Source organism: Saccopteryx leptura, chromosome 4 (assembly GCF_036850995.1).
Source record: "Saccopteryx leptura isolate mSacLep1 chromosome 4, mSacLep1_pri_phased_curated, whole genome shotgun sequence".
In the NCBI taxonomy this organism is placed as follows: domain Eukaryota; kingdom Metazoa; phylum Chordata; class Mammalia; order Chiroptera; family Emballonuridae; genus Saccopteryx; species Saccopteryx leptura.
Genome location: NC_089506.1, coordinates 73,311,192 through 73,335,087, shown reverse-complemented (window position 1 = coordinate 73,335,087; position 23,896 = coordinate 73,311,192). Strand labels below are relative to the sequence as shown.

Sequence of the window (23,896 nt, the reverse complement as noted above, 5' to 3'; positions counted from 1 at the left end):
TACTATAAACCTACTTTTGCCCCACTGTGCATTTTAGGTGTTTTTCCTATCTTTTAAAGAAACATATATTGGTTAATGCCATTCCTCTGTCAAAATCACTAATTTTACTACAGAATTGGTTCCTATTGTATTTATAGAGAAGCTAAAATCTGGATAATTGCTACATGAAGTCAGTAAAGGGAACAATAACTTATTAACTGATGTCAATCCTCACTTTGTAAATAAAAGTAGCCATAATCATTATGATTGTTAAATAGCCATGTAAAATTATTAGTACTTATCAGTGATGTTGCTCATCAATGACATCAATATGTTATCTGCTATAGGAATATGCATCTATAGAGGAAACAAAAATAGGTCCTTGACTCTTAGAGGACTAGTACTCTAGTGAGAATACAAAATAATTTTGGCATTGCTGTACAAGAAAAATAACAGAAGACTAGGAGTTTTATTTTATATAATTCTAGTCTTGCCTCTTTCCCAATATGACTTTAGCTTAATACTTCAAGGCAGATTTCAAATACTGAAAACGGGGAAATAAGAATAGATGCTTGCTTAAATCTCTCATAGTTTTAAAGTGTCAATGAATTAAGATTTTAAAGAACCATAACTATCTAGACAAAACAACTTATGCTAAGTACTGAAGAACTACAGATTTAAGTACTATGGAGGTTTAAAGTAGAAATCAGTTACTGTAGCCTGGTCTGGGGAAGACACCCAGAAGGATTACAAAGCAGGTTATGTTTGAATAATTGCAGCTGGACCTGAACCTGCCTACTGAGCAGATTCCAGGAGCTAAAGGCAGGGCCAGTTGAGCAGCAACAGTGAATTGATGCTGAGCCAGCAGCTCTCGAACCTAACTTAGCCATGGTCAAGTTATATCCAGGTGCTGAAACCAGACTGACTGTGCTGAGGAGACCAATGACCCAGCCAAAGGGAAAGAAAATTAAGAAACTGAGACAAAGCAGTTTTTAAGAGGTTTCTTCCCTTACATTATGCTGATCACACAAGTTATAAGTACATAATTTTAAATGGAATATAACTAAAAATTAAATTCTATTTCAAAATGGAGCATATAACTTTCACTTTCTAATAAAATGGTTACTTACACTGGATTCTTCTTCTTAAGTAAAGGACAAAAATAATGAGAAAGTAGTGATTCAGAAATTAGATTAAGGATCTAAGAAAATAGACATGTATATAGTTCTTTTTCATTTTTTTTTTTATTTTTTATTTTTTTTTTCATTTTTCTGAAGCTGGAAACAGGGAGAGACAGTCAGACAGACTCCCGCATGCGCCCCGACCGGGATCCACCCGGCACGCCCACCAGGGGCGACACTCTGCCCACCAGGGGGCGATGCTCTGCCCATCCTGGGCATCGCCATGTTGCGACCAGAGCCACTCCAGCGCCTGAGGCAGAGGCCACAGAGCCATCCCCAGCGCCCGGGCCATCTTTGCTCCAATGGAGCCTTGGCTGCGGGAGGGGAAGAGAGAGACAGAGAGGAAAGGGCGGCGGAGGGGTGGAGAAGCAAATGGGCGCTTCTCCTGTGTGCCCTGGCCGGGAATCGAACCCGGGTCCCCCCGCACGCTAGGCCGACGCTCTACCACTGAGCCAACCGGCCAGGGCTATAGTTCTTTTTCAAATCACACCCAACCCCCAATACCCAGAACAACTAAGAATATGAGTATCAGTTTTAATTCAAGGATTCTGCACTGATAGGAGATGTCACCCGAGATTTCCAGGTTTTCAAACACATTAGATTTGCTTCACATGTCCATTCTCCTGTGCATCATAGTCTGCACCAAAAATCTATTGTGTCAGCCGCTCTTAGAGTAGAAGAACTTAAATGTCATTTAAGAATGGCGCTGGATCCCAGTGTGGCTCCCTTAGGATCAACTCTTGGGAGGAGCTTATGGTACTCTTTATAACTTTCTATATCAATTTTTTATTGTTGTATAAAAATATCATAAAGTTAATGTCTTAAAAGAACATTCATTTATCTCACAATTCTATAGATCAGCAGTTCAGATAGACTCAGCCAGGTTCTTTGCATGGGACCACAATCAAGATATTGAATGAGTTGGACTCTTATCTGAAGACTCAGGGAAAAAATTCACTTTCAGAACCATTCAAGTTATTAGCAGAACACTTACTTCTTTATAGCTCTAGGTCTGAGGTCCCCGTCCTTGCTAGCTCCCACAAGAGTCTGTATTCCTTGATTCATGGCCTTCGCCATCTTCAAGCCAGCAATGGCCCATTAACACCCACTCCTGCATCAAATCTCTCTGACTTTATCTTCAGCCACAAGTCAGAGAAATTTTCTTCCTTAAAGGTTTATGCGATTATGTTAGGCTTACTTAAATAATCACTCTTTTCTAAGGTCAATGACATTTTATGTTATGAGTTCAACTGGGCTTTCTCCCTCCCCCTCAAAAAATGTGTTCAAGTCCTACCCTCCTATTCCTTCAGTGTGATCTAATTTGGAAATAGGGTCTTTAAAGAGTTAAATTAAAATAATGCCAAGGTAGACCTTAATCCAACATGACTGGTATTCTTATAAAAGAGAAATTTGGACATAGGCACAGAAGAAAGGCAGTCAAGCCACAAAGGAAAATGCCATCTAAAGATGAAAACAGAGATGACACTGATGCAATGAAGAACTTTAATCAATTTATAATTCTGAGATGTTAAACAATGGAGAAGCTCAGCGATCATTTGGACCAGCAATTTTCAACTGGTATACTATAGTTAAAAAACATGCAATATCTGACTGTTTAGTCAAGGACACAGACCTCTTTTCCCTTAGACAGACAAATTAAAAAAAAAATGACAACAGCCAATACAACAATTAGCCATCCAGTGTGACTAAATCAAAATTATACTTATTTTTTGTCATATCAGCAAAAAATATATTTGTTGATGTGCCATGGAATTTTAGTAATTAGTTTATGTGTGCCATGAGATGAAACAGGTTGAAAAATCACTGATTTAAACCAATCTTCTTATCTAACAAATAAGAAACTGAATTCTAGAAAGGTTAAGAGTTTTATACAAGGTCACACAACTAGTTAGAAGCAGAACAGGGACAAAAACCCAGACCTCCTGACTCCAAAAACAGTGTTCAAAAGAGTGAGCTGGCATTCAATTTGAAGTAGATTATCTAAGAAATAAGAGATCCATTGAAAAACATCTTTATGTAATATATAAGGTGGCTCTTTAAGCAAATAGTCAGAATTATAATAAAATCAGGATAGCATTAATGAAAATTAAGAAAACTGACAAATGAAGATAGGCAGAAATTATTAAACAAAGAATGAATATATGCTAATTCTTAGTCCCCATATATTTTGTGTTGGCTTACTGGGAAATTTACCATTGTATGAAAGCTATATTCAGGACTCTTGTAGCTTTCATTCTAGGTCTTAAAGGATCTAGAAAGGAACCACAAATGCCAAGAAGCAGAAAGTGAAACAAAAAGAAACATACATGAGTAACAACTTTAATTTGAAAAAACTTAGGCAATAGACCATGCATCAAATGCGATATTTAGAACTAGGTGTTCTACAAACAGAGAGAATTTAGGCATCAAAATCCAATTTCTGTAATCCACTTTGTGAAAACCAAAGGAAATTATGTGCAAGGCAGTTTGCAATAAGGTTGTATGTTATAGCCAAAAACACTTTTATATGTGTACAGGTTTATAGGCAAAATGATGCCAAGTATAACCATCTTTCAGGATATTGTTGTTAAGGGATATAGCTGGAAATGCTTTCACCACAATAAAAATTCTACTTAATCTAAATATTAACAAACACTTTTAGCCTGGCTAGGCAGTGGTGCAGTGGATAGATTGTTGGTCTAGGATGCTGAAGACCCAGGTTCGAAACTCCAAGGTTGTTGGCTCATGTGTGGGCTCACCAGCTTAAGCACAGGGTCACTGGCTTAAGCATGGGATCATTGACATGACTCCATGGTCACTGGTTTGAGCCCAAGGTCACAGACTTGAGCAAGGGGTTACTGGTTTGACTGAAGCCCCTCAGTCAAGGCACATATGAGAAAGCAATCAATTAACAAGTAAGGTGTCACAACTATGAGTTGATGCTTCTCATCTCTCTCTTCCTGTCTCTCTCTCTCTCTCTCTCTCTCTCTCACACACACACACACAAAGAACTTTTTAGCTGTAAAGTCTAGTTCCTAAATTTAAATATCTAATGACAATAAGCTTCAATAAAAAAAAAATGAGCCTATGACCATATATATTCAGGCACCAAATTTCACCAGCAGAGCAGGCCAAGCTACAAGCTTCGGTCTCTATGGTCATAAGAATATCTATGGCTGAATTGATTGTGAGGGTGAATAACAAGTATTCTTAAGAAATCCAACAAGATTGTTTCATCATTGCCATGATCTGTATACACTGTACTCTCAGAGTGAAAACTTACAAAGCCAAGATCTATACTAATATCTGAGATTTTAAAACTATATGTATACTTTATTTCAAGAAAGTAAACTGAGATTCTATCTGACTTGTTTAAATCTTGAAAAACAACATTTTTATCTATGAATATTAGTTGCCATAGTCAGAGATCAGCATTTCTTTTGTTTTTTTGTGGTTTCTTAGAAAAGAAATAATGTGTTTGTGATAGAAAATTAGAATCTACTTACATAAAAAAGACAATAAAAATAAATTACAAGTTATATACAGTGAGAACAAAGCAAGGCTATCCGCTCTGTCTATGCCTGTACATTATAACTGAGTCCTAGCTAGTCTAGCTGTCAGTCAAGAAAAATAAAAGGCATGCCAATTAGAAAGAAAAAAGTAAAACCATTTGTTCATGAATAAGATAATTTTGTACATAGGAAATCTTAAGAATTACAAAGTAAGTTATAAGAACTAATAAGTAAACATAACACAGTCACAGGATACAAAGTAAATGTAAAAGATTCAACCATATTTCTGTAGACTAATAACAATGTTTGTGTTCCAGTAAACTACTGAAAAATTTTAAAAACTAGTACCATTTACAATAGTATTAAAAACTGAAATACCAAAATTAAACATCAAATACATGTATAAGACCTCCACACTGAAAACCACCAAACATTGTTAAGTAAACAAAAACCTAAGTAAGTGGAGACATATATCATGTCCATGGAATGATTGATTTAAGGTTAAAATGTCAATTCTCTCCTGCCTGATTTATAGAGTCAATGCAATTTCAATAAAAATGCCATGAGACTTTTTTGAATTCACAAACTAATCCTAAAAATTACCTGAAAATACAAAGAACTTAAAATAGTTGAAACAATTTCAAATTTGAAGAACAAAGTTTAAAGATGTTAATCAACTGATTTTAAGACTTATCAAATCTACACTTGTCAAGACAGTGTAAGAGTAGCATAAAAATAGACATATAAAAATGGAAAAAAGTAGAGAATTCAAATATAGACCTACATATATCAGTTAAGTCTGGAGTTTAAGGGAAGATTTTCTTTAGAAGGTGGGTTTTTATTATTTTTAACAAAGTCACCAAGGTAATTTGGGAAGTAAAAATGGTCTTCTCAACAAATGGTACTGAAAAACTGGATATTGGTCTGAAAAAATAATTAACTTTGACCCTTACTTCACATTGCATATGAAAATCAACTCTAAATAGATCATGAGCCTATATATAAACTTTAAAACCATAAAACTTCTAGAAAAAAAAAACATAAGAGAAATCCTTTGAGATCGTGAGAGGAATAAAAATTTCAAAAATAGAATATATAAAAATAAACCATTTTAAAGACAGGGATTAATTGCACTTTAGAAAAATTTTAAATGTTTGCTTCTCAAAACTATCACTAAGTGGAAAAGCCAAGCCAAAAAATGAGAAAAAAATTTATAGTACACACATCTGGTAAAATACCTATGTCCATAACACATAAAGAACTCTTACAACTCAATAAAATAAATGATAAACAACCCAATTAAAAACTAGTTGAGTAAATGACTTGAATAGATACTTCACAAAAAAGGCTTATGTATGGCTAATAAATACACAGAAGGATACTCAACATTATTGGTCACCACAGAAACGTTAATTAAAACAACATTGAGCTGCCTGACCAGGCAATGGTGCAGGGTGTCAGTCTGATACGCGGAAGGTCCAGGCTCAAAACTCTGAGGTCGCCAGCTTGAGCACAGGCTCATCTGGCTTGAGCAAGGTTTATCAGCTTGAGCCCAAGGTCACTGACTTGAGCAAGGGGTCAAGGGGGCACTCACTCTGTTGTGGCCTCCCCCCCCCCCCATCAAGGGACATATGAGAAAGCAATCAATGAGCAACTAAGGAGCTCCAATGAAGAATTAATGCTTCTCATCTCTCTCCCTTCCTGTCTGTCTGTCCCTATCTGTCCCTCTCACTCTCTGTCTCTGTCTCTGTCACACAAACACACACACACATATACACACAAACAAAACAAAACAAAAAACATTGAGCTCAGCCCACTACAATTTTTAACATTAAAAAGATTGAGAATACCTAGGCCCTGGCCAGTTAGCTCAGCAGTAGAGCATTGGCCAGGCGTATGGAAGTCCCTGGTTCAATTCCTAGCCAAGGCACACAGGAGAAGTGCCTGTCTGTTTCTCCAACCTTCCCCCTCTCCTTTTTCTCTGTCTCTCTCTTCCCCTCCCACAGTGAGGGCTCCATTGTTGGCAGGTGCTGAGGATGGCTCCATGGCCTCTGGCTCAAATTACAGAGGAACAACGCCCCAGAGGGGCCAAACATTTCTCCCTGGTGGGCATGCCGGTTGGATCCCAGTGGGGCGCATGCGGGAATCTCTCTCTGCCTCCCCACTTCTCACTTCAGAAAAATACAAAAAAATAAGTAAAAAGACTGAGAGAACCAATTGTTGACATTTAACAAATGGAACTCTTATACTTTACTCATGGCAGTATAAAATGGTACAATCATGTCAGAAAATATTTTGACCCAAAAACTACACTCTTAGGTATTTACCAAAAAGAAATAAGAATATATTTATAAAAATCTTTGACATAAATATTCTTTTCCATATCCAAAAGATAAAACAACCCAATGTTCATCAAAAGATAAAGGTATAAAGAAGCTGGTATATCCATACAATGGGGGACTACTCAGCAATAAAACAATAAATTACTGATATATACAATATAGCCGAATCTCAAAATTATTATGCTAAACAAACAAACAAAAAACAGAATCGAGAGTACATACTGAAAAAGTCTATATATATAAAATTTTATTATATGCAAAACAAACCCTTACTGACAGAAAAAAATAGTGGTTGCATGGGGCAAGGAGTCAGGAATTTGACTATAAAGGAGCGTGAGCAAATTATCTGGGGTGATGGAAATGTTCTATATATTTTTTGTGGTGGTGGTGGTTACATGGGTTTATACATTCATCAAAATGTAAAGGTATAGTAAAACATCCAAACTGACAAGCAAATAAAAAGGGAAGGAAAAGTTTAGCAAGCCAGCAAAAGTAAGTATATGGGGGGAAAATAGCAAATATTATAATAAGGAAGTATAAAATTAAGTATATCATATGACCTAACATATTTTTAAAGGACATAATGGCTTTTCCTTTGAGAAGAGACTGAAGGTAGAAATAAATTTTCTTCTAAATGTTTTCTCTATAAAAAAAGCTTTTCTTGGCTCCCTTATCTGTCATATTCATTCCATTTATAAGGATATGATTGTTAAACATTTAAATAAACAGAAAAATTATTACAGTTAATGTGATATAAGCAAGAGTTCTGGATACAAAAATCAGTTCATAAGAGTTCATTTTGTTTCTATATAATAGAGAAATAATTATAAATATTTTAAGTTGTATTTATAATAGCATCAATATAGTAAATACCTAAGAATCAATAAATTATAAAACATTACTGAGAAAAATTAAATAAGACCTAAATAAATAGAGGTATATAATTATCTTCCAAAATTTATCAATGGATTCAAAATTTGTCTCTGGATGAAAATTTCTGCCACTTTTGGTAGAAGTTAGCAATCTAAACTCTATCTTAAAATGCAAAACAATAAGTATAACCAATTTGAAGAACAAGGTGAAAGTATTCGCTCAACTAAATATACAACAGTGTTTACTAAAAACATTGCCTCAAGGAAAAACAAGTAGATCAATACAACTAATCAAAGAATCTAGAAAGACACCTATATACAGTTCATAATTTGTGATAAAAATAATACTGCAGAGCAATAAGGGAACATGAGACTCTCAATAAATAATTCTGAGTTAATTGGCTATCCAATATGAAATAAATAGCACTAGATGCCTACCTCATATCATATAGAAAAATTCATTTTAGATGGATAAAGATTTAAATGTCAAATGCCAAACAAAGTTTCTAGATGAAAATGTTTGGATATAGCTTTAGGATCTTGAATTAATTTCAACTGAATATAAAAAGTCCTTATAATGGGGAATGAGATTGAAAAATTAGATTGCAGTGAAATAAAGAAGCCACACTGAAAGATTCCAACACACACACCCAAAAAGCAAATAAGCAAATTATAGGATTAGAGAAGATATTTCCAATACTGTACTTATAACTAATAAAGGGCTTGTATACAGTCTAAAGAGCCATTACAAATTACCATTAAAGAGACAACCCTACAGACCTGAATAGACATTTCACAAAGATAATAATATAAAAAGATAACTAACTGATCAATAAAGTTATAAAACTATCCAATAGTAATCAAGAACATGCAAACTAAGATCATATATCAATATCACTTTAAACCCTTCTGAAATATAGAAATTTAAATGCTGATAATACTGTTCTGATAATTCACTGACTTGTGTATTTATGTTTGTATGTAAAATATTCTACTGAATGCACAAATACAAAAATAATATTTATGAAAAGAAGCTTTTGTCAAAATTTTAGTTTTGCTCAAAATTTGTTACTAATTTATTAATTCGATGCAATTTCAATCAGAATTCTAATTTTAATGATTCTGTTGTTTTTTGAGAGAGAGAGAATAAATACAATTATTTTAAGTTTCACAAGTAAAAGGAAGTATCTATGATGAAAAAGAAGATTATGAACAAAGAAAAGCATTAAGAGGAATATGTAATTCACCAGGTAATTAAATTTACTATAATCTCTGGCACTGACACAGAAATAAACAAAGATGTTTATGGAACAAAGAGTCCAGAAATAAATTCAGAAAAGTGACATTTTAATTCAGTGGGAAATAATTGGTTTATTAATAAATGATCTTGGAATAATTGGCTATCTAATTAGAAGAAAACAAGCTAGATCTTCTACCTTGGACCATATGCCAAAAGTGAATTCCAGATGGATAAAATTTAAATGCAGAAATATTTTTGAAGTTTTTAAAAATTAGAAAATTTATATAATTTTTACCTAGTTGAGATAGAAAATAATTCTTATGCAATACATAATTTTCTAGCCATAATTAAATAAGACATATTTGAATTCATAAAATTAAAACATATTATATGAAAACTCCACCAAAAACAAAGTCAAAATAAAAATGATGAACTAGAAAAATATGCAGTCATATGACAAAATGTTACTAGCAAACTAGCAAAAAAGAATGCTTCTAATTTGAAAAATAAATTTAAAATTAAAAGAAAAAATGGACAAAATCTATACACAAGCAACTCACAGAAAGTGAAACCCAACTGGCCAAAAAACGTGGAAAGATGCTTAGCTTCACCAGTATCTAGAGAAAGTAAAAACTAAAAAAATCAATAAAAGTGGCATTTTTAACATATATCAACAAAAATGAGATTTATGGCTTTTGGTGGTGATGAGGATATGAGAAAATGGGCACTTTCTTATGTTATTGCTGGGACTAGGAGTTGTTCAAGCTTCTCGTAGCAAGCTAATATTAAGAGGGCTGGCAATGCTATATATAAACATTCAAAATATACATACCTTTTAACCAAGAAATTTAACTTTGGAAAATCTATTCTACAGAAACAAATGTACCAGTGCATGATGGTAATACAAAGATGATTACTGAACAATTTTTGTGGCAATGAAAAACAATAAAAAGAAAAATTTCTGGAAGCAAATGTCTCCAAAACAAATAGTAAAATAGATTAAGAAATATCCATTCTGTAGATGTGGCTTTTGAAAACAAGAAGAAAGGGGAAAATGGAGAGTTGCTAATTAATGGTTATATAGTTGCACTAATGCAAGATGGAGATGTTCGACAGGAGTTCTGGTCAACATGGAAGAGTAGGAAGATGCTATGCTCATGACCACATGAAAATTACAACTAAATTATAGAAAAATAAACCTAGATAACCACCTGAGGATGAGCTGAACAGAGTCCTATAACTAAGAATATAAAAAAACTATATCAAGACTGGCATGAGGGGCAAAGACAAAACTGGGCTGGGCCCACACCCACATTTGGCTATAAAGAATCCAAAGGACAGGTCAGCTGCAAGGAATCTCAACTCCATGTTGGGCTCCAGAGCCCAAAACACCAATGCTGGGAAGAGGAGTGTAACATCTGGTTGTGAAAATCAGAAGGGATATTTGTCTACCCCAGTAGAATGGAAAGCTGCTAGAAAACTAAACATCATTTTATAGGGTCAGCCCACAAACTCTTATTTGCAAGTATTCAGGTTGGGCTTTGGAAAATGGACAATGGCTCATGGAGCCCCAGAGACATAAGGGAGAAACAGAGTTGTGTGACTTCGAGGCCAGGACTGGAGGGATGGCTGGTATTTTCCCTGTAGTGAGCCCTCTGCCCAAATGGCTGATGAGCATCATCATTTCTGTGTTTAGCCCTGCCTCCATTTGGCCAAATGTGAATATGCATTAGCCTGGTTAATTTGAATAACTTCAACCTGATGACCCCCTGAGACCCCACCCCACCACAAAGGTCAGCAGGCTTCTGATGGGTGGTAGTTTGCTTTGTTGTATCCTGCGACATAAGCTGTATGGATGCAAGCTCAGCTTTGGCACCAAATATGAATCTGTATTAACCTGCTGAACACTGTTTGCCCCACCCTGATGACTTCCTGAAACCCTGCCTCACACAACTCACATACCCCCTGAGACTCTTTCCTTGGCTGAGCCTTATGAGCAGCCAGCAGACTGCAGCAGGTCTCAAGGTGCTTTCAGCTTTTGCTGATGTTCCCCAGGTCTAGTACTGGTGGCAGTAGGCCTCAGGTCACAATGTGGCCTTTTCCACATGCATGCAGGCACAGTACAGGAAAGCTACTAACCATGGTTCACTTAGTAGCTCACAAAAGGTAGCCCCAAACAGGTCACAAGCAACATCTGCTATTGAGCTGCACTGAAGCCCCTTCCAGGAGGTTTCAGGACCAATACAACAGGTGTCCAGTTTCAGAACAAAAGGGAGTACTGCCCAATTAGCTTCACAAGTGGCACACCTAAAGGGAAGTCTCAGCAGGCACCATAACTCACTGGGGAAAATCCCCCACACAGCAGCCTGTACTCACACTGTGGTCATGGCCAATCTTTACACCCAGCTATTTTGAAGTTTAATAAACTCTTTGATGGGCCAAAAGCAACCAATGTTCAACTGCACCAAGAGGGCAAACACAACCATACAAGGGACACTCCTGGAGAATCCAGTTCAGGTGATTCGAGAGGCAGGCCCACTAGGCCCCATGAGACAACCACTACATAAGATTGAGAAATTGAGAAACAGCAGATCTACCTAATAATACACAGAAACAAACACAAAAAGGCAACCAAAATGGGGAGACAAAAAAAATCATGTCCCAAGTAAATGAACAGAAAAACTCTTTAGAAAAAGTTCTAAATAAAATGGAGGCAAACAAACTTCCAGATACAGAGTTCAAAACACTGGTTATAAGGATGCTCAAGGAACTTAGTGAGAACTTGAACAAAGAGATAGTAAGCATTAAAAGGGGGAGGCATAGAAACTTTGAAAAAGAACTAGTCAGAAATCAAGAATAAAGTAAATATTCAAGAAGAGTGTTTCTCTTTTATGTTTGTCTTTTTTTTAATATAAGTGAGAGGAGAGGAGATAGAGACAGACTCCTGTATGCACCCCTATCAGACTCCACCCAGTGACCCTCCTTTTAGAGCAATGTTCTTCCCATCTGGGGCAATGCTCGCAACTAAGCTATCTTTAGCAACTGAGGTGGAGGATCCAAGGAGCCATCCTCAATGCCTGGGGCTAACACACTCGAATCAATCAAGCCATGACTGGGGAAGTGGAAGAAAGAGAGAGAGAGAGAAGAGGGAAGGGAAGAGAAGCAGATAGTTGAGAAGAGTGTTTTTCAACTACCAGTTTGTGGACCAGTGCCAGTCCACCAAAAACTTTTGTGCTACTCCATGAAAGATTTAACCATCCTGATGTTGTATAAAGATTATACAGGCTATAATCATTGGATTTGTAATCTTCATACAGCATTAATGTGGTTAATTCTTTCAAGGACCAGCAAGAAATTTCTGGTGAATAAGTACCAGTCCATGAACCAGCTCTAGAAGGAATCAACGACAGATTAAATAAAGCATAGAATCAAATTAGTGATTTGGAAGACCAGTGGGCACAGAACACCCAATTAGAACAAAAAAAGAAAAAAGAATTAAATGAACAAAGATAATTTTAAAAACCTCTGTGAGGAGGATTCCAAGATGGCAATAGAGTAGGCGGACATTCCAACTGCCACCTCCCAGGACCAAACTGAATTACAACCTAATTTAAGAACAATCATCTTGAAAAACCAACTTTGGACTAAACGAAGAGGAGTCTATAACCAAGGATCAGAGAAGAAGCCACACCAAGACTAGTAGAAAGGGCAGACACACAGAAAGGGCTGCCCTGCTCCCAGGAGTGAGTTGCGGCTGAAGGTCTGGAGGGACTCTCACTGCAGGGAGGGTCGCCCTGAGAGGTGTGGGTACTCAACCTCAGGCCTGGAGACCTAGCCTAGAGCCCCAAAGCCTAGAAGAGGCACCCACACAGCATTTGGCAGTGCAAAGAGCAGGGTTTCTATCTGCGAGAAAGTGACAGAACTCTCTGAGATGCAGGCTCTGTCTTAAAGGGAGCCACACAGAAAATCTTGTTTATAGCCACTTACCCGGGGCTCTGGAGGAAGGAGAGCTGAGAGGACTAGAGTTGTGTGAGGACAGTGTAAAGTTGGAGACCCAGGGAGAGACATTGTGGGGGACGACTACCAGAACCCCTGTGCTGAGTCATTCTCCAGTACTGCTATTGCCACCTTTCCAGGGTGGAGCAATCTCCTCTCAGTGGCATTAGCCTGGGGAAAAGCAACTGCTCACCCTCGGGAGTATCTACTGCTCCAGTCAGAGCAAAGGGTCATTCTGAGAGGCCAGAAAGCAGAGGCACATCAGTGACTGTTTTCTGGTGTTGAGACTAGAGCTACCCCCCCCCCCCATGCACCTGAGTCTAAGATTGGTGCTTCCACCTCAAGGGAAACTCAGTGAAAACTGTCCAGAATGTGAGCAGACCACACTTCTGAGTCTCAGAGGCCATACCCACCTGACTCTTAGGGCCACACTCTGCTGAGGTATGTGAAAAAAGTATGGTCAGACTGACACCTGTGGCTGAGGGGTTGAGCCACATCCACCACCCTTCCTAATCCCTGAATTTCCCAGGCTCTAGACTCTAGCAGAGGTTTTTACAACAGCCAAGCCCAACAAATAGCCAGCAGACAGAGGCTGCAGGAGGGACTCAGGAAACCTGGACCTTTTAAGTGGACTTTCCCACAGTCCCAGTGTGGGTAAAAGCCAGCCTAGGTGTGCAGCTGGTATTTCCATGTGCACCTGGGCCCAGCAGAAGCAGCCACAAACTCTGGATTGCTTGTAGCTCAAGGAAGGTTGCTGAGGGCCAGACACAAGAAGTGTCTCCCACTGGTCTGTGCCAAGTTCCTGCCAGGGATGCCCAGAGCTGGCACATCCAGTGGCCAGCTATGGAAAGCATTGGTTTAGGACCTAACAATTCTTGCTAGAGTGGTATCCTAAGGAAGGGCTCCTCACAACTGGCACAGCTGAGGTGAGTTCTACTCTCTGTGATCAGCACTGGCACAGCAGCTCATGTGCATTGGATAGAGTGGAGCTTCACAGTAAGCTGGCCTGAGTGCTGGATATTTTACCTGCTGGGCTAGACTCCAAAGGAGAAAGTGAGGAATTGGCACAAAATATTCAAAGTATTGGAAAACAAAAACTTACAAAAAAGACTATCACATAAAATTTAAAGAACTTCCCCAACAAGATAAAGTTAAAGGAGTTTATTATCATCAAACTAGTATTACAAGAAATATTAAAGGGACTTCTTTAAGAAAAAGAAAAAAAAAAGAAAGATAAATATGAATAATAAATTGCTATAACTATGTACCTATAAATAATCACTTTATATATAAATGGAGTAAATGCTCCAATCAAAAATACAGGGTAGCTAAATGGATAAGAAAACAAGACCCATATATATGCTGTCTATAAGAGACTAACCTCAGAACAAAAGACACACTAGACTGAGAATAAAGGTTTGCAAAAAGATATTTCATGTAAGGGAAAACAAGTAAACAAAAAAAATCTAGGGTAGCAATATTATGTGAGACAAAATAGACTTTAAAACAAAGGCTACAATAAGAGACAAACTACATTACATAATGATAAAGAATTCAATCCAATAAGAGAATATAAACCTGTAACAAAGGAGCAGCTAAATATATAAAGCAAATATTAATAGACATAAAGGGAGAAATTAACAGTAAAACAGAAATACTAATGGACTTTAACACCACATTGACATCAGTGGATAGATATTACAAACCGAAAAAAAAAAATCAAGAATAAAAAGCAGCTTCAAATGACACATCAGACCATACAGATTTAATTAACATTTTTAGAGAAGTACATTCCCAAACTGCAGGATACACATTTTTTTCAAGTGAAACGGGAACATTTTTCAGGGTAGACCACATGTTAGGCCACAAAATAAGCCTCAGTAGGCCTAGCCAGATAGCTCAGTTGGTTTGAGCATCATCTTAAAGTGCAAAGATCGGCGGTTCAATCCCCTGTCAGGGCACATACAGGGACGGATCAATGTTCTTGCCTCTCTCTCTCTCTCTCTCTCTCTCCCTTCCTCTCTCACTAAAATAAATAAATAAATAAACATTAAAAAAAACAAACAAAAAACAACAAAAATAGCCCCGATAAATTTAAGATAGAAATAATTTAAAGCATCTTCTCTGACCACAATGATGTGAAACTAGAAATCAATTACAAGAAAAGAACTGAAACACACACACACTTTGAGGTTAGATAACATGTTACTGAACAATGACTACGTTAACAGTGAATTAAGGAAGAAATTGAAATACACCTCGACACAAATGAAAATAAAAACACACCAATCCAAAATCTATAGGACACAGTGAAAACTTTTACAAAGAAAATTTATAACAATATAGGCCTATCTCAAGGAAAAAAATCTCAAATTATCAGTCTAACCTTACAACTAAAGGAACTAGGAAATGAACAACAAACAAAGCCCAAAGTGAGTAGAAGAAAGGAAATAATAAAAATCAGAGGGAAATAAAATGGAGTCTAAAAAACTACAAAAGATTAATGAAAAAAAAACCTGGATCTTTAAAAAGATAAAGAGTTTGACAAACCTTTAACCAGACCCATCAAAAGAGAGAGAGAGAGAGAGAGAGAGAAGACCCAAATATATAAAGTAAAAAATGAAAGAGAAGTGACAACTAACACCACAGAAATACAAAAGATTGTAAGAAAATACTGTGAACAATCATGCCAACAAATTGGATAATCTGTAGAAAATGGAGAAATTCTTAGAAATATATGGTATTCCAATACTGAATCAAGGAAAAAAAAAAACTGAACAGATTGATTACCACCAATGGAATCAATCAATAATAAAAATATCTCAATAAACAAAAGTCCTAAACTGGATGACTTCACAGGAGAATTTTACAAAACATTTAAAGAAGAACTAACACCTGTCCTTTAAAAACTATTCCAAAAAAATTCATGAGGATAAAAGGCTCCCAACCTTATTTTATGGGGCCACCATTATCCTGACTCCAAAACTAAATAGAGATATTACAAAAAAAGAAAAAAAATAGTTTAATATCCCTGATAAACATAGATGCAAAAAGGCTCAACAAAATATTAGCAAACTAAATTTAACAGTACATTAAAAAGATCATACACAATGATCAAGTAGGATTTATTCCTGGGATGCAAAGTAGATACAATATCTGTAAATCAATTAACATAACATACCACATAAACAAAATAAAGGATAAAAATTATATGATTATATCAATACATGCAGAAAAGAAATTTGACAAAAATCCAGCATCCATTTATGATAAAATCTTTCAATAAAGTGGGAATAGAGGGGACAAACCCAAGAAAACATCATTGTTGGCAAACAAGTCTGTTAGGCTTGTTCGCCTTTTACTTTGCCTGATTGGTGCAGGAGCACGGGGCAGCACCTTGTCTATAGTCTATGTAAGGCTGTGGGTACTTGCCCTCAGGGCAGCAGATTGTAAACTGGGGATTGCCTGCCACCATTAGGAGGGGTCATTACTTGCTGTTGTTTGCAAGGGAAGGGGTTACCCCCACCCTGGGTGGTTTGGGCTTGGGAGCCCTGAGAGAGAGAGGGAAGTGGTTTTCCCTGCCTGCTTGCTCATCCACTGTTGGGAGACTCTAATAAATGGAATGGCCCACCATCTTCTCCACAATTCCTTTACCATCTGCCCAAATTCAATGCGAATATGCATGGCTACAGCCACTGGCCTTACAATCATATTCAATGAAGAAATGCTAAAAGCACTTTTCTTAAAATCAGAAACAAGGTAAGATTGTCCACTTTCACCACTCTTATTCAACATTGTATTGAAAGTCCTAGTCACACAGCAATAAAAAAAAAAAAAGAAAGGCATCCAAATTGGAAAGAAAAAAGTAAAATTGTCATTATTTTCAGATGATATGATACTATATATAAAAACCCTAAAGACTCTACCAAAAATTATTAGGACTAATAAATAAATTCAATAAAGTAGCAGGATCCAAAATTAATATTCAGAAATCGGTTATATTTTATACAATAATAATAAACTATCAATAAAACAAAATTAAGAAAACAATCCTATTTACAATTGCATCAAAAGAATATGTAAAATTTAATTTAATCAAGGAGGTAAAAGAAAATTGTAAAACATTGAAGAAAAAAAACTGAAGAAGATACTTTTTAGATACGATAAGAAAACCTTAATGATTCCACCAAAAAACTACTAGAGCAAATGAATTCAGTAAAGTAGAAGGATAAAAAAATATTTAGAAATTGGTTGCGTTTTTATTTATCAATAAAGAAATATCAGAAAGAGACATTAAGAAAGCAATCACATTTATAACTGCATCAAAAAATAAAATAAAATAAATGACCTAGAAATAAATTTAACCAAGTAGGTAAAACACTTTTACTCAGAAAACTGTAACACATTGAAGAAAGAAACTGATGAAAATACAAATAAATGAAAGCATATACTGTGTTCATGAATAGGTAGAATTAACATTGTTAAAATGTCTGCTTTAATCGCAGAAATCTATTGATTCAATGCAATCCCTGTCAAAATTCCAATGCTATGTTTCACAGAACTGGAACAAATAGTCCAAAAATTTTATGGAACTACAAAAGACCTAGAATAGCCACAGCAATCTTGAGAAAGAAAAACAAAGTTGTAAGTACCACGCTACCTGATATCAAACTATACTACAAAACTATAGTAACCATAAAAGCCAGGTACTGGCATAAAAACAGACATATAGATGAATGAAACAGAATAGACAGCCCAGAAATAAACTAATGCCTATATGGTCAATTAATATTTGACAAAGGAAGCCTAAACAGACAATGGGGTAAAGATAATCTATTCAGTAAATGGTATTAGAAAAATTAGACAGATATGTACAAAAAATTAAACCAGAACACCTTCCTACACCATATACAAGAATAAACTCAAAATGAATTAAAGATTTCAATATAAGACTCAAAATCATATCTGTATACACTTGTATGTTCATTGAGAGCCATGGAACTTTAACATCCAACATACATACTTGTTTGGAAAACCTGGGAATAAAGAAAATTAGAAATAATTATCTTTTTAATGCACCTTTTCATTGTTTCACCAATTTCAATGAACACATTTTTTTGTAATTACAGATTTTTACTAACGTACATTTTCTAGAATACTTGTTGACTGATTGAAAATAGGCATTTGGGACCTGGTCAGTTGGCTCAGTGGTAGAGCATCAGCCTGGCATGTGGATGTCCTGGGTTCAATTCCCAGTCAGGGCACACAGGGGAAGTCCACCCCTCTCCCTCTCACTTCTCTTTTTTTCTCTCTTTCTCTCTCCTCCTCCTTGCAGCCATGGCTCTGATTGGAGCAAGTTTGCCCCAGGCATGCTGAGGATGGCTCCATCGCCTCTCCTCAGGTGCTAAGAAAAGCTCCATTTCTGAGCAATGGAGTAATACCCCAGATGGGCAGATCATTGCCCCATCGGGGGCTTGCTGGGTGGATCCCAGTTAGAGTGCTAGTGGGAATCTGTCTCTGCCCCCCGATTTTCACTTCATTTAAAAAAATGGGCATTTGACCCTAATGACCAAAAATGATCTCACACATTTTAATATAAACATTTTCCCTTAACTTCTCTGTCACTCTCTTTTCTAGATTACTTTATGCCTCTTTGAATGCCTTTTCTATCTCCCTTGTTAGCACCTTTTCACTAATTGTATAATGATGCATTTCTGCTAATTCCTTCTCATAGCCATTCTTTTCCCATATATTTATGGTTTCTAATTTATTTTCCTAACTTATTTGGTATTGAATTCCCCTACAAATTTAGAGAAAAATGTAGGAGGCATATAAAAATCAAAAAATTAAAATAAGGTGAGGTGATCTATTAATATAACATACACTGAATTCCTAGAGGGAAGTGTATTTTACAAAGCACATTTTGAAACACCAAAGAGTAAGCAGCCACCTGGGGCCGAGCATTTGGAGCAGAACCATGGAGGAAGAGAATGGCACTGCCAGATGCACAGAGAGGAGAGCTGGCCTTCCAGACATTATAAAGAGTGGTTTTGTGCATTCATTCTCTTTTTCCCTAGCAACAGTCAATTTTTGTACAAATCACATGAAGACTGCCTATTGGACTAAAGTTGTGCTAAAAATAAATTTCTTTTTCTAAAAATGTAGAGAAGTAGAGATGTTGTCTAGCTAGTAAAATGGTCAATAAAAAAAAATGAGTGTAGTGGAAAGAGGCAGTGTAAGCTGATTGCTACTTACAAGAGCACTGTTAGAAGAAAAGAACCTGGAAGAACTTGCTATAGCTTCACAGATTCCTTCACCACCCATCACATCTCAGAGCATGCTGGCTCTAAGACAAGAACCAAAGAAACTGGAGAATGTTTTAGAATCAGAGAGAGGTCAGAGTAATGGCGGGGTAGGAAGCGATACCGATAAATCTCCCCCAAAACTCAACAAGATCTTCAACCAGAAACAGAAAAACCTATCCTTGGAGCCTCCAGATGTTTCGCAATACACCCGAAGGTATGGTCGAGCAAAAAAAATGGCTAAATATATAACCAAACCCCGAAGGAAATAGGGAGTAAGAAATGCTCCACCTTCCTCACTAACCTAAACAGGGTGGCTTTCACTGGGAACTGAGAATATAGAAACTAAGGCGGGCAAAGGGGGTGAATAGATCCAGGCCGCGGCACAAATGGCCAAACCAGGCTGTGGCACGGAGATCCAAGCCGAGGAAAAACTGTTCCTGTGGCAACCCGGGCAATACAAGCTAACACTCGCACCAAACCCAGACAAAGAAAGACAAGTGGGGCAGCCATTTTCCCTGATCCCCTGGTGTGCGCAGATAATGGGTGAGAAATTCTTTCCAAAGCCCCGGGAGTGTGCGCCCGTGTTGTCCCACAGAGAGGCAGAGTCAGAGGCCTTTGCGTGGGCCAAAAGCAGAATCTCCGGACCGCCCCAGCGCCCTGAAAAAGCCGCGCATGGGGAGGGAGCGAGAACTAATTCCAATGCTGGAACTTTTCCATGCGGGTGGAGGTTTCACTCAGAGGGTGAGGCGGCCGGCCTGATATCCTGGTCGGTGCACGCAGATAGTGAGCGAGAGATTCCTCCGAGTGCCTCGGCAGTGTGCACCTGTGTTATCCCACAGAGGGGCAGAGTCAGAGGCCTTTGTGTGGGCCCAAAGCAGAATCTTGGGCCACCCCAGCGCATTGAAAAAGCTGCGCACGGGACGGAGCGAGAGCCAATTCCAACACTGGAACTTTTCTGTGCGGGTGGAGGTTTCACTCAGAGTGTGAGACTTCCAGCCTGATATCCTGATCTGCGTGCGCAGATAGTGAGCGAGAGTTTCCTCCAAGTGCCCTGGGAGTGGGCGCCTGCCCGTGTTACCAGACAGAGTGGCAGAGCCAGAGGTCTTTGAGTGGGCGGAAGCCCCGCCTGATTATGCTAGCAGCTCTGACTGACTGAGCCTTACCCAGAGCCCTGTGCTGAGTGGGAATAGAGTGGGGAGTTGCCAGCTCTTTGAGTCTCTTACTATCCAGGCAGAGGCAGCAGCAACCCCATAGCTGGATTATCAGGCTACTAATTGAGGAAGGAAAGACTAGGAGAAAGGCTCCAGGAACACGGACTCTCTCACTGTCGGAGCGTATAAATGCTAATGAGCCTCGACTGCCAATGAGACTAAAGCACAATACATGACATCGCCATAGAGATTTATCAACTGCAAACCCCTACCTGAGCGTGCCAAAGGGGCAGAACCCGGGGTACAGAGTCACCAACCAGGAAGAGGGAGAGAAAAGAAAAAGCAAGAAGATAACCTCTCAAAATCAAGAATAATCCACAGACTTTATAACCTATCCCATTTTATTATATTTGTTTGTTTGTTTCTCTTATCTTCATTCTTGATATTTTTTTTTCCTCCTCCAATTTGGTCGATTAACTCTCTGCCAGTCATACTCTCTCCTCTCCTTGAACTACACTACCCATAAGTGTTACATCTCCCATTATCTTTTCTTTCCTCTTCCTTTCTCTCTATGAGGGTTGCACTCCAAAACCCTTAACTCTCTCTCTCTCTCCTCTTTTTTCTTTTTTCTTATTTTAGTGTTTCCCTCTATTTTTCTCTCTATCTCTTTCTTTTCTGCCTCTATATTAGTTTCTTCCTTTCTCCTTTGCGTCTCCTCTCATTCAAACCTCAATAACGAACAAATTATCTTATCTGGGACTCAAACTTATGTTTGTGGCATTGGGGGGGGGGTTTACTTTACCTTTTTAACTCACTAGCAGTGCTCCCATCCCTGGCACTTCATTTTATCTAGTTCTTGTTCCACTAAATACAATAGTAATTTTTTAATTTGTCCCCCATTTTCCTGTTTCCCTCTTATTCCTCTCATAACTCTAAGTCAACCAACACCAAAAAAGCAAATCATTTTATCCTTGACCCAAATTTTTTCCTTATTTGCTTTTTCTGGGTCCATACACTCTTCTTTTATCTTTTTCTTTTTTCTTTTTTTTTTTTTTTGCCCCTTCATTACTTTTCCCCAATTCAGACCCTCCATTACAGGCATTGTTTGTTCTATTTAATACAATATAATTCAGAGTTCACCACAAGATTTTCTCAAGAAAGAGGGGAGAGGAGAGGAGAGAAAAAAGGAGGGGGTAATAATTTCCTTTTTTTTAATTTTAATTTTATTTTATTTTACTTTATTTCATTATTAATTTTTTAAAAAAAAACAACTCTTTTCAATTTTTTATTTTTTTAACTTTTTATTCTTTATTAAATCTTATTAATCCTATCAACAAAACCACCCTCAGATGCCATTAAGGAAGAGAAAATCAAATATCATGGATACAAAAGAAACAGAGGTAACACAGCTAGATGAGGAAAAATCTATGGAGAAAAAATTTAATATATTGGAAACCTTGGAGCTAAATGACAGAGAATTCAAGATAGAAATCCTAAAAATACTCAGAGATATACAAGAAAACACAGAAAGGCAATTTAGGGAGCTCAGAAAACAACTCAATGAACACAAAAAATATATTTCCAAGGAAATTAAAACTATAAAAACAAATCAAACAGAGATGAAAAACTCAATTCACGAGCTGAAAAACTAGGTAACAAGCTTAGCTAATAGAACAGGCCAGATAGAAGAGAGGATTAGTGAAATAGAAGACAAGCAACTTGAGGCACAACAGAGAGAAGAAAGAGACTCAAAAATTTAAAAAAATGAGATAGCCCTACAAGAATTATCTGACTCCATCAAAAAGAATAAAATAAGAATAACAGGTATATCAGAGGAAGAAGAGAGAGAAAATGGAATGGAGAACATACTCAAACAAATAATAGATGAGAACTTCCCAAGCCTGTGGAAAGAACTAAAGCCTCAAATTCAAGAAGCAAACAGAACTCCAAGTTTCCTTAACCCCAACAGACCTACTCCAAGGCACATCATAATGAAATTGGCACAAACCAACGGCAAAAAAAATTCTCAAGGCAGCCAGGGAAAAGAAGAATACAACATATAAAGAAAGGCCCATTAGATTATCATCAGATTTCTCAGCAGAAACTCTACAAGCTAGAAGAGAGTGGACCCCAATATTTAAAGTCCTGAAGGAGAGGAACTTTCAGCCACGAATACTATACCCATCAAAGCTATCCTTCAAATATGAAGGAGAAATAAAAACATTCACAGATACAGAAAAAATGAGGGAATTTATCATCAGAAAACTCCCACTCCAGGAATTACTAAAGGGGGTTCTCCAATCAGATACAAAGAACAAAAAAAAGAAAGCCACAAGTAAAAGCTCCAAGAAGAACACAATAAAACAGAATTTAAACTGTGACAACAAAAAGAAAGGGGGGAAGAGGATGGAGATTAACAGTAGCAAAGGACGATGGAGTGCAAAAGTACTCACAAAATAGTGCACTACAATGAACAGGGTAGGAGCCCTTTTCATTACTTAAAGGTAACCACCATTGAAAAAACCACCACAGAAGCACATGAGATAAAAAAGATAGCAACAGAGGAAAGATGTATGGAATACAACCAAATAAATACAAAAGATAGAAAAACGAAAGAGAAGGATCAAACAAGACACAAAACTAACAGAAAGCAAGATATAAAATGGCAATAGGGAACTCACAAGTGTCAATAATTACACTAAATATAAACAGATTAAACTCACCAATAAAAAGGCATAGAGTAGCAGAATGGATTAAAAAAAAATCCAACTGTATGCTGCCTACAGGAATCTCATCTAAGTAACAAGGATAAAAAAAAATTCAAAGTGAAAGGCTAGAAAACAATACTCCAAGAAAATAACATCCAAAAAAAAAGCAGGCGTAGAAATACTCATATCTGATAATGCTGACTACAAGACATCAAAAGTACTCAGAGACAAAAATGGCCATTTCATAATGGCTAAGGGGACACTGAATCAAGAAGACATAACAATTCTTAATATATATGCACCAAACCAAGGAGCACCAAAATATATAAGACAGCTACGTATTGATCTTAAAACAAAAACTGACAAAAATACAATCATACTTGGAGACCTCAATACACCGCTGACGGCTCTAGATCGGTCATCCAAACAGAGAATCAACAAAGACATAGTGGCCTTAAACAAAACACTAGAGCACCTGGATATGATAGACATCTACAGGACATTTCACCCCAAAGTGACTGAGTATACATTTTTCTCCAGTGTACATGGATTATTCTCAAGAATTGACCATATGTTGGGCCACAAAAACAACATCAGCAAATTCAGAAAA

General features: G+C 37.1%; 1 non-coding gene across 1 annotated transcript; it reads right to left on the bottom strand.

Annotated features, from left to right (window-relative positions):
* Positions 1–1,550: 1,550 nt before the first annotated feature.
* Positions 1,551–1,627, bottom strand: TRNAA-AGC (transfer RNA alanine (anticodon AGC)). The gene has a single exon. It is a non-coding gene; the product is annotated as a tRNA-Ala (tRNA).
* Between the last annotated feature and the right edge of the window lie 22,269 nt (positions 1,628–23,896).